Consider the following 16,333-nt stretch of genomic DNA (forward strand, 5'->3'; position numbering starts at 1 on the left):
AGATCATGGGCCATGGGGAGTCTAGCATTGGATAGGGGTCTTTTGTAAAGGGAGAAAGAAATTAAGAGATTACCTGGAAACCCTTTCTGCACATCCCCTGGAAAAGCAGTTGCCAGGTGAGCTGCACTTCCCAGGGCAGAAGCCAGCACAGAAAACACTGCAGGAGTCTGCAGTGCCTTTGGAACTCTCCGGCCAGTCCTGCAGGCCTGAGCAGGGCATCACCAGTTCTGAGGCACTTTCCCATGCTGTCTGCTACATATTTGAGCCAAAGGACAAGCCACTGGAAGGAACTTGGAGTGGAGAATATTTTTAAGCCAGTTGTGCAGCTCCACGTAACCAATCACGAAGGGCACCTTGGAACAATCACAAGGAAAGCCCTTTGGGTGATTACAACGGCATCAGATGAAGCCTAATGGCTGTTCTGAAGCATGGGAAGAGGAACTGCACCCAGGCAGGGCTGACATTGTCCAAAGGCCATCCTGTCCCTCTCCTTCTCCCCAGCATTTCAGTCCTCCCACCCTGGCTGGCCGAGGGGTCAAATGGACATCAGCATGAGGAAGATGAGGCAGTGGGCAGAGGGCCCACTGTTAGCACAGCATCCCAGTTAGAACCAGCTCAGGCACCCCACAGACCAGGCCACTGCAGAAAGAGTGGCACTGGGTCTGGTAGGAGGGTCTTGGAGGCACAAACATATTTTTTATCTTTCATTTCAGCTGCCAGCTCTGTCCATCACCCAAGTCTGTCCTTGACATGACTTAGGCAATCCTCTGCTCTCTTGGAGAACATGCTCTAGATAACTATCCACCCTCAGTCACTACTCAAGGAAATAGTATTTTGCACTAGAACTGCACTACTGCAGATCACAAGCGACTGTTCACAGAATACTTCTGAACAGGGAAACCTGTTCTGATCCATTTTTAGCAACACTCAATTTAGACACATCTACAACTGAGATGTATACAGCATTCATGTGGACTGCATCCTCATGGAATGTATTAATATGGAAAAGCTGCAATTTAATAGGAATGTAGTTCTTTGAAGTAAGGTCTTTTAAGATACACTAAAGAAAGCTTTAAGAAGCACCAAAAGAAAAAAAATCAATTGTAGTGCAAACAGTTGCATAATGCAAATTACAGGAGTATAGATTTGTTTAGAAGAGGTTCATATTTTCATACAAGTCTGTCACAAGCCTTTTAACTTTCTATCAGTGATACTCTGCAGCCTGAGCAGCAGCAAAACCTTCACAAAGTTTTCAGCTACTTGAGCCAGATTTTGCCCCTAAGAAGATTCACCTTCTAAATACTAAAACATAAATACTGTTACCAAAACCAAGCACTGCACCTCATTTCAACTTTTAAAAAGTCAATGGAAAACAAGAGCTCTCTCTAATGCCAAACACCACCAGAGACTTGCCTACAGGAGCACCCTATTAGATTACTAATAAAATAGGTGTAATCTTCAAAATAAAACTACAACAGCTTAAAATATGTGGTTTCTAAAACAGATCCATGGACTGTAGCAAGACTGGCAATTATGCAGAACCAGAGGTCAGGAATTGCTTCATACCTTTCACCTATATGCAAGAAGAGATTACACCTCTGCAGTCACTGCCTGCTCCAGCCACCAAATGGACATTTGGCCAACTGTTGACCACTGTGCAGACCAGTTTGCTGCACCCACTCCTGGCCAGTGGGAGGCTGTGGGAGATTGCCACTGGGTGGCTCCTCAGTCCCACACAACCCATCAACATCTGCAGGTGAGCTCCCACTATCAGGAAGGTTTCAGGTACTGACCAGCCTGGGCAGCAGCACACACACACCCAGCCCAGGCAGGGAGGATCTCCAGGAAGGGATTGGTTATCTCACCTGGACATCCTGCCAGGGGCACGTGGCTCATCATATTGTCCAAGGGGGCTTACAAGTTCATCTGTGTTGAACTAGCCCGAAATCTCATCTCAAGAGACACTGAAACTTTTTCTGGTATTTAGCTCATGCACTTGTTGGCTTCCCTCCAACTGCTCTTTTGATCTCAGACCCCAACAGAAAGTCTCCTATAGGGTGGACTCACTGGACAGGGTAACTCCAGGGGCAGCTCCCACAACTACTGCACTCTTTTCAAATATGTAGAAAGCTGGGGTAGAGCTGGATTACCACTCACACACACACTGTAAGTTGTCACCCACAGCCTTCAGGTCACCTTCACACACAGCTCATTACACTGTTAATTAGGAAGCCATCTTACATTCTCCAGATCACAAAAAATAGCTACTAGTAGCAGACTGATCTCTGTGCTGTGAAGCCAGTCTTTGCTTTGACAGGAGATTTCTTATATTCTCTAGTCTGTTGTTGCTGTTGGGTTTAATGCTTTATGAATGAATATTAAAGAAACCCTCATCCTAGAAGTTAACAAAACAAAACCAAAAACCAAACATCTACAGATCCTACATAAAGTCAAACAAGGCATGGTATTTGATAGAAGACATGAAGTAACTTTGGAACTCAGGCAGAAGAGGTAGATGTATAGCTGGGAGCTATGACACCACAAGGTTCAACATGGATTACACCAAAGAGGTCCAAATGCTGAACTAGAACATCAGCTGTGAGCGTTACACGTGAAAGGGCAATGCACAAAGAAAGTGCAATGCCTTGCTATGTGCCAACTTGATATCAAACCAGTGCACAAGAGCTTTAATTGCTGAAGCAAATCATTGACTGATACTGGTTGTAAAGGCTCTTGCATAACAGTGGGTTTCAAGGACTGTACAGGGCAGAATCTTACTTCATTTTGTGCCTTTCAAAACTCTTTTTATACAGATCTTCAGAACACAGGGAGCAAAGGGACCAACTAAAACAACCCTATATAACCCAGAAAAGGTGTATATACTACTTGGAGAAAGGGAAGGAATAACAGTTGTTGCCATTAGTGATGGATCTGACTAATGTAGGCTGGGCACTGCCATTACCATCCCTCCAGCACAGCTACAGTAACTTCTGGGAGCTTCTTAGCTGGGCAGAAACAATGTCAATTTTTCAAGTTTTCAGCAAGAAGTCTGACTATGCTGCCTTTGCTTGAGCGTTTGGTTTATATAATACAGTGGCAAGAGCCCAGCTGGAAATCAGATCAACAAGAACATTAGAAAGGGGTGGGCAAAAGAAGGGCAGGAGCAGGATTGCACAGGAACCTCCCATCCATGTCCCCAAGGAAAACTTAGTCCCAGCCTCAGCCAAACAGTGCAGAAAGGAACAGGCTAAAGTTTAGGTCAGACATTAAGGCTGCTTATTCAAAGTATTTTCAGTCTTCAGAAGGCCTGGCTTCCCCTCTCTCCTTATGGAAAGGTGAATTCTATCTAAGTGAGGATTCAGAAACTTGCTTGTTATTACCAACAGCACTGAGAAACATGAATGCTTCTGTAAATGGATTTCTATTTATTCTCTACTGACCTTCAGAATGTTGCTATCTCAGAAACAGTTCTTAAAAGCAAGGGCCAACTTTCTCCCTGAATGCCTGCCCAATACCAATCACAACAGGGTAACTTTATATACAACCACAACATCCTATGTATTCCCTAAAATAAAGTCCTCATAATCCGTTCTTGGAGGCAAAACATTTTGTGCAAAATTCAGGAAAAAACAGCTTAATTGCAATATTGTTTTGGAACTCACTTCCTTTATTTCTGTGACCAGCTGGAGACAAGCACCTTGTTCTGTGCTGGGTGAAGGAAATGTTTAACTACAAGATTTATAGCACAATATATATGTGTATATATCACCACAGCACTGCAGCTGCTCAACAGTTATAGCAGAAGGCTATAACTGGTTATAAACACTGGTTCAGCCCAAGGAAAACAGGGATGGGCTGGAATATCAGCCTGCTCACTAACATTTTGCTGCAGAGGCTCCAAGGCAGGAGAACATCCAAGCCGGTCCCTGGGACAAGACTCAGCATCCTGGAATCTCAAAACCACAGCCCTGTTCCAAACCCAAACAACACTCCACAAACCCCTCCTGGCTGATTAGCAGGAAGGAGCACAAGATTGCGATGGCAGCGCAAACAAGGACCCAGAATTTATGATCTTTCAGACCCAGCTGAAGCACTGCTTCATAAAACATGAATGCCAATTACAGGGATGGGTAGCTTGAATTCAAGTTTCCACTTGGTTAGCTCTGCACTGGACAGACTGAGAACTTTGGTGCTTGCCCAGCAGTTTCATCTGCTGAGAGGGGCTGCACCGAGATCTTCCATGAAAACAGGGACAGAGACTGTGAAAACCTATGGGACCTCCTCCAGTTCCTGACCTTCCCAGCAGGGCAGAGTCAGAGGAAACAAGTTCAGTCCTACAGTTTGTGAAAGTAGAGCAGGACACTCTTCTACCTTGTAGTACAGAAAAGAGTGGAAGAGGCAGATCAGCAACTCCCCTTCCCTGTTATTTTGAGAAGTCCTGGTACCTGGGCTTCTGCTACAAGGGCTGGGAGAGTACCACATGCACCAGCAACATCACTGAGGCACAGATCCATACAAACATCAAAAAACCCCAAATCTGATCAGAAAAGGTACTCTGAGGGAATGAGCACATAGAAAAAAAAGGACTTAAGCTATAGTTTTCAGATACCACAACAGGCAAGGAAGAACATTAAAATGGCACACAGGTGACTGTGCAAACTTGTTTCAGGAACAACCCACTGTACATCACCTTCCATCTAATCCAGACAGGACACAAGCTGCTTTTATCCAAGGTCTTCAGTCTGAATTTCAAACATCTTGTGCATTCAGCTGTGGAGAGCCCCTAATTTAATCACTAAAATATTGGCAAAAAATAAGCCACACAGATATAATGCAGAACCACATGCCTTCCTATTTGCTTTCTAGAATAGAAATACTTTTCATATGTCAACTGTCAGAAAAAAAAAAGGCAAGAGAAAACAAAGGGGATTTTTCTATAGCTTCCTTTCCCACCACCTCAAAGAGACAACAATCTCAGTAGCAATCCAAGAGGATGTCCCCAGAACGCTGCAATCAATTCTTTCTGTTTTCCCCTTAGCAAGGTAGTCTCCCCATCATCTGGACACAAAGCAGGACAAGCAGTCCTAGCACACAAAACTCCAGCAGAAGCACAAAACAAACAGGACATAGGCCAGGGGCAGGATTACCTGCAGTATCTGAGCCACAGCCCCATTCTACAGCTGGTATGGCAAACACTGATATAAGCCAGCAGCATTTCTGATGTTGCTCAGCCTGTCTCATCTACCAAATTATAAGACCTTCATTATGCTTTTCCCAAGTTGGTGTTTTGCAGGTTTTTCCTTGTCTTGACCTGACCCTGCAGTGGGCAGCCACTCACTTTTCCTTGTATAAGTTCCTGTGTTTATACAATTTTTAAAAACAGCCTGGTTAGCATATTTTCAATAAAAATTTGGTTTCCTCTAGTGAAAAAAAAAAAAGTCTGTAGTAAAGACCTAACAGAAAGAGTCAGTTTTCAGTTTTTCCACTTTAAGAATTTGATATGCAAATAAATCGCCCCTTGACTCTCAAAGAAAGCACAACTGAGTTAGAAAAAGGCTGAAAGCTCATCCCTAGGCTTTGGGAGAAATAAAATCCTTCTAGTGTCCTTCTACAGACAGTTTCATGTCTGTTTACAAAGGTTTTATGAGACAATACAACATTTCACATTTTTAAGTTTTTTTTACCGTCTACTCTAGAACGGCATTACCAGAAAGAGAACAGGCCAAGGCAGAGTCTACAAAAACTGAAGAGAAGGCAGCATTTTCCCTGATTACAGAGAGACCTTTGATCACCAAGGTCATGTAAACCAGGCGCACAGAGCAGGCTAGTCATTAACAGCCATGGAACAGGCACTGGGCAGAGTCTGCCTGCCCTCCTCCCATCACGCTCCCCTGCTCATTTATTCCCACCCCTGCCCTAAACAACCATAAAGGCTCTGCCTAAGCCAGAGGAATTGCCAGGCAGCACCTCCTGCTTCCAGATCCTGGGTCAGCTGCATCCTGCCTTTCCCCGCCCGGAGCCTGCCAGCAGCATTCCTACCACCCTGGAAAAGGACTCAATGCCCCACCAAGCATGGCCAAGGACAGTGGAGAACAAATGAAACAACACAAGAAGTCAACACTTGAGGTTCATGAGGCAGAGGACAGATGCCCAGGGCAAGGAGACACTCAGATCTTCCCTCTGCTATCCCAAGGCCAACCGCTCAGACTTGCCTAAGAAGCTTGGGTTTGAGGCCTGGCTTTTCCAAGAGGCAGTGGGGGATTGAGATCACCACACCAGATACTGGTCAGCCTCTTGCCCTCAATTTTTTTTCTGTTTTATACAAAGAGGGAGGAGTGTGCAGCTCAGGTCTGGACAGACAGGACTGAGCTGGAGGCTGTGGGGCAGTCTCTGATCAACTTTGATCAACATCTATGATAACTATGTGGCTGGCAGTCAGACATCTGGCTCTGTACCTTTCCAACAGTGGTCACCTTAGCACTTCTGGATTAATTAGCAGCAAACAGATTTTCTGAGGTATTTTATAGCTGAAGGGCTTCCTGTGGCTGCCAATACCCCAGAAACCAAGACATAGATGTGCTGTGTACAGTTTTCAGCCTGATGAAAAGGAAGACTATTTTTAATCCAAGCCTACGTAGGGTGGGGCTCAGTCTCCAACAAGGCAAAAAAGCCACTATAATCCACAAGACCAATGCCTGGCAATCTTTGCTTGCAGGCTGATGTCTGTTCTATTTTGGGGATGGGAGGAATTTAGAATAAAAAGATATATAAATTAAAAACAAAGGAGGCTATGAAAAGTGAATAGAGGGAAGGGCCAGACTTATCCTGTGTATTTTGGTCAAAAGAACAAGGCTCTAAAAGAACACAAATCAGAATTACTCTATTTTACATTTCCCACAGCAGTTTATAATTTATAACATGGGCTGAGGAGAGTACAGCCCCAGTATATTTTTTACAGGAGGAAAAGCCACTCTGTGGCTCCTTCTACAGCAGTGAGACCCTTGGGAGGACGAGGCAGGAAAACAGTCAGCAGCCATAGACATACCACTAGGATCCCATCCCATTCCTATCTCAGACACCAGTACAACAGCTGTTGGGACATCTCACTGTTTTGTGCAGTTGGGAGTGCAAAAAAGGCAAAGCAGAGGATTGGAATCTGGCAAGTTTTGCTTATTTAGGGTTTATGGCCAACAGGCAACCAAGCCTGAGATTTTTTTTTGTACTCTTGGCACCTAAACAAATCCAAGATCACATGGACTTCAGACAAACCATACCACTAGGTTTTATTTGCTACAGACCCTGTCTTAACTTGGCATTCAAGCCAACTCAACACAGCCATTTACTTTGCCACATTAGCCCCACATTCCTTGCAGTGCACAGGTCATTTGTCTAAAAGCAGATACAGCCAGCCTCTCTCACTGTCTTCATGTGCCCCTTTACCACCCAGCCAGACACTGTGAAACACTTGCATAGGCATCAGCTCTCTACAGCTCCTTCTTCACCTGGCCAGGGCTGGATCATTAACCCAACTAGAGAAGTCTGCAATTAATTCTCCTGGCAGACTGCAGAAAAGGCAGGATGAAGAGATGTACACGGGGATAAGTGGAGGACCAGCAATGATGAACCTCAAGCACTGCTATCACTTTGGTCACAGACTTCTTTAGAAAAAAAAGCCAACATCTAAGCAACATTGTGAAGTTTAACCCAAACATTACGTACAAATGTAGTAGCAAAACTGGATGTTGAACACCTCAACACAACTTCACTTCATCCTTCCTTGTTCTACACATAAGTAACCTCATCAACTACCTCCTCTCTCATGGACACACTAAGGGCAGTATGTGATGAGGAAACAGTGAATGAGACAGTTAAGTCTACTGTCAACTTTAAAAAGAAAAAAACAAAAAAGCTTACTTTAAACATCAGTAACTAGGCCTACCGCAGAGACACTACACTTTATCTTCTCTTGAAGATCACAGGAATAGTCTCTCTTCCCAGCTATTCAGTGGGGACTCCCAGCAGCATCTGTGAGCTGTCACTCTTTTTACAGGAACAAAAAACCTACTGAAGCGGCAGGAAAAACAGCTGTAAGCATTTCAGAGAAGGAAATGAGACAAGGAGACTGGTTAGAAGCATATGGCCCATATGGATTGACATGAGCAATCTGCAGCAGTCCTAACCAGAGCTTCCCATTTCAGACAGTTATCCTGCTCCCCACATCCTCAGATGCATTGTCAAATCAATCGTTATTTTATTTCTTTCACACTAACTCCCAAGTGTTACTAGTGCACAGGCCACCACAGCCCATGGGGACAGCCTGGATGTTGCAGGAGGAGTCAATGTGCCCCCAGGGATGTGCACACTGCCCAGCAGCACAGGGTGTTGGAGAGTGCAGACCAGCCAGCACAGGGGGACACAAGGAAGGGGACCTAAAGCAAGCAGCCCACTGGCCAAGGATGCTGCATTTCATGGGCAGTGGTCACCCTCATGGCCCAGCTGCTGAAAGGTAGAGACAAACTAACAGGAATCAGCTGGCAAAACAAACAAAATGGAAAAAATGACTGTGGATACTCCATCTCTGCTGATAGCAGCTCTCCTGAGGGCAGGGAAGCCCCCTTTTCATCATCATGCCACTCACAAACCCAGCGCAAAACTAGCCTTAAGTAGCCCAGGCATGAACTCACAAACCCAGACAGGAAACCCTAGCTGTTAGAGGAGCACACGTGATAGAATTCTTCCAAGCAGGCCAGACAGGACTTGCTTATTGTCCTTGGCATTTTTAATCCATTACCAAAAAAGCCAACAGATTTTAGATTCCCAGGAGACCAGTGGATGCCACAGTAACTGAGTGGACTGGCTGGCCACCACGCCTCAGCACCCTGCCCAAGGAAGTCCACACCCTGATGGGAACAGAACTGCTGGGAGAAGGTAGAGCAGCCAAGCAAACAGTCCTGATGACAGGACAGCTGCTGGTCAGCACTGATGTCAGTTGTGGCTAGCACTGATGTCAGATGTGCCCACCTCAAGGAAAAGCTCTATCACCTCCAAATCAAACAGTGTGGCACTAGCAGAGTACAGATGTGCATGTCCTCCCACCCCACTCTCCAGGCCTATTAGCTGGGGACTTCTGCCTTCAGCTCCATCAATTAATCACATTTTCTTGTTTAGCTGGTACAGGTTTCTCTTTACATGGCTGACAAGATCACACAGGAAACACACCACACACCTGAAATCTCAAACACAGTGTCTGCTGCCCCAACTGGGCTCTGCAGCCACAAACACATAAAGTCCCATCTTTTGGCTATCATCAAATCATCTCTTCATTCAACAGTTAAAAGAGTGGGCCTCCATCACCCTTCCTAGGCAGCATGTCCCCAGTGTCACAGCACACCCACCCCAGGTGTGCCAGTGCCATTTGCCAGTGGAGATGGGCTGGACTGGCAGCACAGTGAGATGAGGAAGGAGGATTTCTGACAGCCAGGATCCCCTGTCCCCAAGCTGATGGCACAGCGTGGCAACGCCACCCAGGTAAAGCAGAGGAAATCTACACCTTCAGCCCTTCACTTGGGAAGTATTTGCACAAACCAGAAGACTTTTCACAGAGCATTCTGCAGCGCTCCAAGTGGATCTCACAACACATAGAAAGGTGCTTTCCAAGTCTCCACTTAGAGAAACTTGACCTAGAAGCAGGAAGGATATCCAGGACAGGAAACACTAGCAAGGACATGACAGGCTTGACCCATCACCTACAACTTGAGCATTGAAGAGCACAAAGGCAGCTGCTAAGACTGAAGCTGAACTAATGCTGCTGTGTCTAAACACCACCCACCTCATACTTACTCCCTGCACACGGGAGATACCTATTTTTAATTCAATAAATCCAAGAGAGACAGTACACCCACAGGCACACCCAAACCCCTGTGTACGGAGCAGGGGACACAACAGTAGTTCATTCCTGACCAGCAATCACACAGCTGAAAGTGATTACAGCAGCCCAGTCACTGTCAGATGAGCTGCTGCTGCTCAGAGGACCTCCTGAACATCATTTCTCCCAGCCACAGCACCCAGGGCCCAGATATTGGCCCATCACAACTGCCTTCAGCTTTCACACTTCCCACCTACTTACCCACCAGCAGCAAGAGCAGCAGGTACCTCTGGGTTGGAAAAGAGCTTTAATGGTGCAAGCAGGGGCAGCTGATTCTGCACAAGAGTCTGAGCAACTCTCTGGGATGGTCACAGGGTAAACAGTCCTTTCATGCCCTCCCCTACCAGCAGTGCTGCAGGCAGAGCTCTGCCAAGACGTCACCCACCACAAACACAACCACTGCTGCTTGTGCAATAATCCAATTCCCAAAGTGCCAACAGGAATGTGGGTGCAAAGATGTCGACAGATGCTTATCAAGGGGCTTGGGGGCCAGGGGTAGGTGATGTTGTGACATTTGTTACAGTAACCCAACAAATTAATTCAAGGTTTAATTCAACCTTGCATCACCCTCATTACAATAGCTGGTCTCAGTTTTGCAACATGCTTGAAAAAAGACATTCAGGAATGTTTTGCTTTGCATAGGCATTGAGGCTATTTGGTAAACTTTTAAAATTCACACATCTGCTGGTAGGGGTTTCTGGATTCATGTTTGGCTTTTTTGATATAATAAGCAACTGTAATTATGTCATGAGCTCAATGTCCAAAAAGATACACAGATCACTAAATGCACAGTAGTATTTAGTCCAAAAAGTGCTGAGCATGCAAAGACCAGTAACTGGTTGATAAATATTATCATATCATGTTGTGGCTATTCCCTATTTGACAAGAAACTTAAAAGAAAGTTAAAAATTAATATCTGTTATTGCACCAGGCAAGTTGATAGCCTGTCAGTCACATGTTTAAACAGCTGGTCTGAAGAGATGAGAATCTGCTTTTTTAATGCTGAAGTACTGCTCTAATACAGGTGGAGGCAGAGCAATATTCAAAGCCTGAACAAAACATCATCTTAAACCATGTTTCTTCTGCTGCTTAATGCTACTTGATGGTACACAGAAAAAAAAAAAAAAAAAAAAAAACAAGTAGCAGCCACAAAAATTTCACCTGTCCAACCCTCTGCACACTGCACAGCAACACTGTAACAGCTGGCATCTCCCTCCTTCCTTTCCCACCTTGGCTTTCCAGTCTCTCTGTGATCAGAAGCACCACCATAATCCCTGCACAGGGTTAAACTGCCTCCCAACGTGGCAGGTCAAGAGCTGCCCTTGTGAATACCATTAAGGGAGCCGGGACTGTGCTTTGCAGGGCGCTGATGGATCTGTACAAAACCTGTGCTGGAATCATACAAGCAGGCTTGATGCTGCCTTGCCATCACCTCCTCTGCCACAGGCAATTCACATGCAAGAAAATCAAGCTAACAGGCCTGTATCTAAAAAGGGACAAATGTCTTCAGAGAATTCCAATCCACATCTCTCAGTTTTATGAAGCAAAGAGATGCAAAACATTGTAACTTAAAAAACAAACAAACTCCAACCACAAACAAGAAATACCTCATACTGATATAAAGCAGAACTTACTTGGTCTTTGGCTCTGCTGAAAACACGGCCCCTTTGTGTTTCACCACCTATTATTTAATGCTATTTAAAATAAGATTACCAAGAACATTATCTGTGTGTTGGGACACGTCACCAAAGAAATTACCACCACTTAAAATATCACCACCAAGACAACCTCAGGTGTGAAATGAGCTACTTATCACATCATCTACTTAGATAAGGAAGCACATTACAGTATCTATGATGGGCACACCCTCCCTAAACGCACTGCCAATCATGTAAAAGAAAAGTATTTATCTTCTCCCAATGCACTATGTTATACATTGTCCAAAATGCCATACCGAAGCTCCAAGTGGAGCAGTTGCAGTTTTACCACACAAAAAGTGCAGATAAAGTGGTTCACAAGGCACACAGATCACTTCGATCATCAGCAGCTGCTTAAGCACAGCTACTGAATTAACTGCTCCTAACATCCCTTCCAATCAACCACTGAGCAGCGCTCTCCTTTGCTTCCCTGAAGTCAGAACTGCTGTATTTCCGCTTCTCCAAAGCCATTGAAGTCACTGCACTAGAAAGCCAAGTAAACACAGGAAAGATTTACTAGAAGATCCTGCATGAGTGGATTCAGCACAAACTCATTTAACAAGACTGCAATTCCTTCACTCACCATCTTAATCTCACAACAATTGAGACCCGGAGCAGAGGAGTCAGTAAGGGAGCCCCAGGGGAAGGGCTTCCTCTGCATTTATCCAAATACCTAATGAAGTCATCAGTCCCCAGAGCCCCGTCCACTGAAAGGCTCATCTAGCCAAAACTGCTAAATAGGTTTCTGGAGTTTGGGACATTTTTAATCTGGGGAGATGTTTGCGTATTTTACAGGAGGGGAAACTTCATCAGATTAACTTTGATAAGAGAACAAAGACCCTGATTAAACACAATTCTTTATAGCTAGCACTGAATAACTGAGTTTAATAATCACATTATAATCTCTTAGCTCAGACAAAGAATGAGTAATTCATCTTTCACAAGCAAAAAATTCCTTCAAAGGAGCTTGGTTACAACCAAGCAACATCCTCAAATTGTTAAACCGTTGGCAAGATTAACAGGCTATGATAACAACAGCGTTTGGAAAAGGTTTCATTTAACAAATTATTTCATTACCTTTTTTTTCCAAGAGTTATTTAGATGCAAACAAACAGATCTGGAATTTTAAGTCTCTGTGTGTGCACACACCCCTCATAAGGCCATCAAACACCCCCAGGGCATAATCAGCTGCAGAATATTGCACCCAGGGGACTTGCCTTGTGTCCACTAATCCCCCTGAATCACTGCTCTCCACTCACAAACTACCAGCAGCTCCTCTTTGCACAAGATTTCTTTTCAAAACAGATTGAATTTCTATACATCATTATGCACAGCACTAGCACATGCTGATCTCGGTAACTATTCCCTCTTTATATCCAGGTTCCAGCTGCTGTCTTTAAAGTTACTCTGAGCAAGTCTCCCTGCATTAAGGAGTTTTGCTTCTCAGGTTACCAGGCTCACTGGAGAAGTCACAAGTGCTACTGGCTGAACAATGCTCCAAGTTGTCATGCAAAAGCAATTTACTTGAGATATCTATTATCTTTTATAGTTGCTTCTACAGATTGACCAAAAACAGGAAGCCCAGCTCTCACATTCCACTGGAATTGTGTAACAGCAATAACAACCTCAAAGGCTGATTCAGTGGCATTTGCTCAGATCTATACCAGCAGCTCTCCTAAGAAATCAGTGAGTCCAAGTGATGCCCTGCTTGAGGTATGGATGCTCTTACAGAGCAGGCACATGCAGCCTGCCCCAAAGAAGCATTAACTGGAGGTCTGTTCCCATGCACATGTTTCACCACTATTTCTACTAAGAAAAACTTACAACTGGAGCACAGTCATGCCTGCAGAGTTGTTACCTCTGTGAGCACTGGGACTTGATGTTATCCATTACAGTATTTCCAGACAGCATCAGGGTGCCCCAGCAAAGGAAAGTTTGAAGCGTTAAGTCCTGAAAAATTCCCTGCTCTTCTCTTTCCCTTCCCAGGCTCCCAACAAGAAGCCATTGTTAGGGGGAGTAGGGTGACACTTCCTCTCCCAGTCCAAATTAGAGATGTATAAAAATAAACCCACACAGCTGTCCCACGACTTCACTTTATTTCGCCCCGCTTCAATCAGATGAGAAGTCGTTCCCATTTCCTCACACTCTCTGCTTTGGGAATACTACCCTGCACAAAAGATAAAAGTGAAATACAAACCGAACCCCTTTTCAGTGCCGCTCCGCGGGAACCCACAGCGGGAAAGCGGCACCTCCCCGCCCCTCGGCCGGGTTCTGCTTCTCCCAACTCGCACAAAGCCCCAAGCCTGCCGCAGCCGGGGCTCCATCCCAGCGCCGAGCCCCGGCAGCGGCCGCGGGCAGCGCATCGCCTGGGCCGGGCCCGCCGCGTCTCAGCCCGGGGGTGAAGTTTTCCAGGGGGATGAATCAGACAAGTGCCTTTTCATCGCCGCGGGGAGCCGGGAGCGGCGGCAGGAGCGCGCCCGGCGGACACGTCCCCCGCGTCCCGCCGGCACCGACGCGCTCCGGGCTCGGCGCCCGCCCCGGCTCCGCGCCCGCCCCGCCGCCCCATTGCCCCGGAACCCCTGGGGACACGCCTGGTCGGCAGCGGAGCCGGGTGGCAGCGAGGGCCGGGCCGGGCCGGGCCCGGCGGAGCCGCCGGGGCCGGTCGGTGTCCCCCCGCCGCCGCCGCCGGGATGCTCCGCGCGGGCTGGCGCACGTCCAGCGGCGGGGCGAGCGCCCGCAACTTTCCCCGAGTTGGAGCCGCGCTGGAGGAGCCCCGGGAGCACTCACCGTCCGTGCCGCTCCGAGCCGTCCCGCCGCACCAGCCCCGCCCGCTGCCCGCGCTCGGCGCGCCCCGGCCCCGCCGCCCCGGCCCCATTGGGCCGCCCGCCCGCACATCACGGTGCCCGGCGCTGCGAGTGGGCGGCCGCGGAGTCACTCAGGGCAGGGCAGAGCTGAGGCTGCAGCCAGGGCACGCCCCGTCCTCGTCCCTGTAGCCGTCGGGCTGCTCTGCCGTGGCTTCGCCCCTCCGTTCCCTGCCTTCATCCCCCCCATGCATCCATCCTCGTGCCCTGCGTGTATCCCCAATCCCGCGCACGCCTCACTTCTGCCGGAAAGCATCCCTCATTCTTCTCCTTGTGTGCAACTCTCCTCCAAGCAGGCGTTCTTTCTTCTCTACAAGCATCCCCTCCTCCTGTGCTGTCCCTCCTCCCCTGCAAGACTGTGTCCTGTCTCCCATGCACAGGCAGCCCCGGCTGCCTCAGCCCTGCCACGCAGACAGAGGAGCTCTGGGCTTCACTTGCAAATTCCCCTTGTCCCCCCAGGAATAACCCTGCGGGCTGATGCTGAGGATGTCCAGGGGAAGCCGGCGCTGGTGGGCACATTGGGCAAGGACCTTCCCACAGAGAAGAGCCAGGGGCAGACTCAGGGCTAAGAGATGTGCAGGTGCCCGTCCTTTGCACCCTGTTATTCTGTGCTCCTGGACAGAGAACGTTGTCATGGCCTTTCCCCAGGCAGCTTCTAGCTGTCCAATTTGGGATAGGTGACCTCATAACTGTCCTAATTTCTACATTTGCTACGCAGATATTCACACGGAAAATGGCTAAAAGGGTTCAGGAAATCAAGGGCCTTAGGGACGCTTTTGCGTAAAAGTGGTGGAGAACAGAAGTCAATCCAAATAGGCCTTGAACAGAGAAAGAAAAAGCAATCACCTGCTGTGGGTAGAAGGAGGTGAACAGAGAGAAGGAGATGGGACCAGACCTGCACTTCAGACCTGGGCCAGAAAAAGGGGAAGTTCTTTCCCCAAATGGGAAACTTCAAACTCTTGGCCAATGCTGGCATGTCCATCAGGACCAGGAGAAAACATGGGTTCGCATATTAACATCTTCTTCTGGTTTTAGGAGAAAAGCAAATATGCATTCAGGCACAATAAACCCTTTCCAGGCCAGAAAGATGAGACATTCCCATGCCTGGGCATGAGAACAGCACAAAGTAATACATTCATATAACACCCAGGAACACTAAGGTTCTGGCTCTTGTATAATGTAAAAGCACATCTCATATTTTGCTGTTTTACTATTTCCACCAGTGCCAGAAAAATTAAGCTTGTCAAAAGGTGACAGTTACCTAACAGACTATTAATAGATAAGGCACACACCAGCATTAGATCATTCTTTCTCTTCTCTTTCAAACTTAAATAAATGTAGGACATATTTAACTAGAACTGCCCAGTAAAATTGATTGCAATGAGTACTTAGTTCTCTGTTGGCAATGTTACAGGTGCACATTTCTGGCTCTGAATTGCATAGTCCTATGTTATGAATTTTTATATTAATTATTTACAGAAAGGCTGTCAGTCTGATCATTATAACATAAGGCAAAACACATTTTGTTGTCAAAACTGCCAGGAAAATTCATTTTGCAGTGTTTTTTCCAAAGCTACAAAATGACACGGTCTCATAAAGTTGTCCCACATGATGGAAACGACATGGCTCACAGTAGGAGTTTCCTCATCACATTAGCAGGAGCAGCTTCCTGAGAAAAATCAGACTCTTCCCATCATTCTTTTATTCTTTTTATACAGTTGGATTTCTCATTGGGTATCAGAAACTCTTACATATTCATCAGTTTGTTAGGCTGGGTCTTGGAGATAGGAGTGGTAATTTTAGACTGATTTAAAAGATTAGTTCAATTTTATGCTCTGTGGTGGTAGTCC

The 16,333-nt window shown here is 46.5% G+C and overlaps 1 protein-coding gene across 2 annotated transcripts in view; it reads right to left on the bottom strand.

Moving 5' to 3' along the window:
- Nucleotides 1-14,435, bottom strand: part of PLS3 (plastin 3) — a 50,012-nt gene extending 35,577 nt beyond the window's left edge. The window contains exon 1 of one of the 2 annotated variants that reach the window (XM_053989827.1): nucleotides 14,410-14,435. The gene's annotated coding sequence lies outside the window, so the exon portion shown is untranslated. Of the gene's footprint in view, nucleotides 1-7,914; nucleotides 7,934-14,409 lie in introns of those variants that run through there. The other variant, XM_053989829.1, reaches the window with a different exon arrangement.
- Nucleotides 14,436-16,333: the final 1,898 nt, after the last annotated feature.

Source organism: Vidua macroura, chromosome 14 (genome assembly GCF_024509145.1).
Source record: "Vidua macroura isolate BioBank_ID:100142 chromosome 14, ASM2450914v1, whole genome shotgun sequence".
NCBI lineage: Eukaryota > Metazoa > Chordata > Aves > Passeriformes > Viduidae > Vidua > Vidua macroura.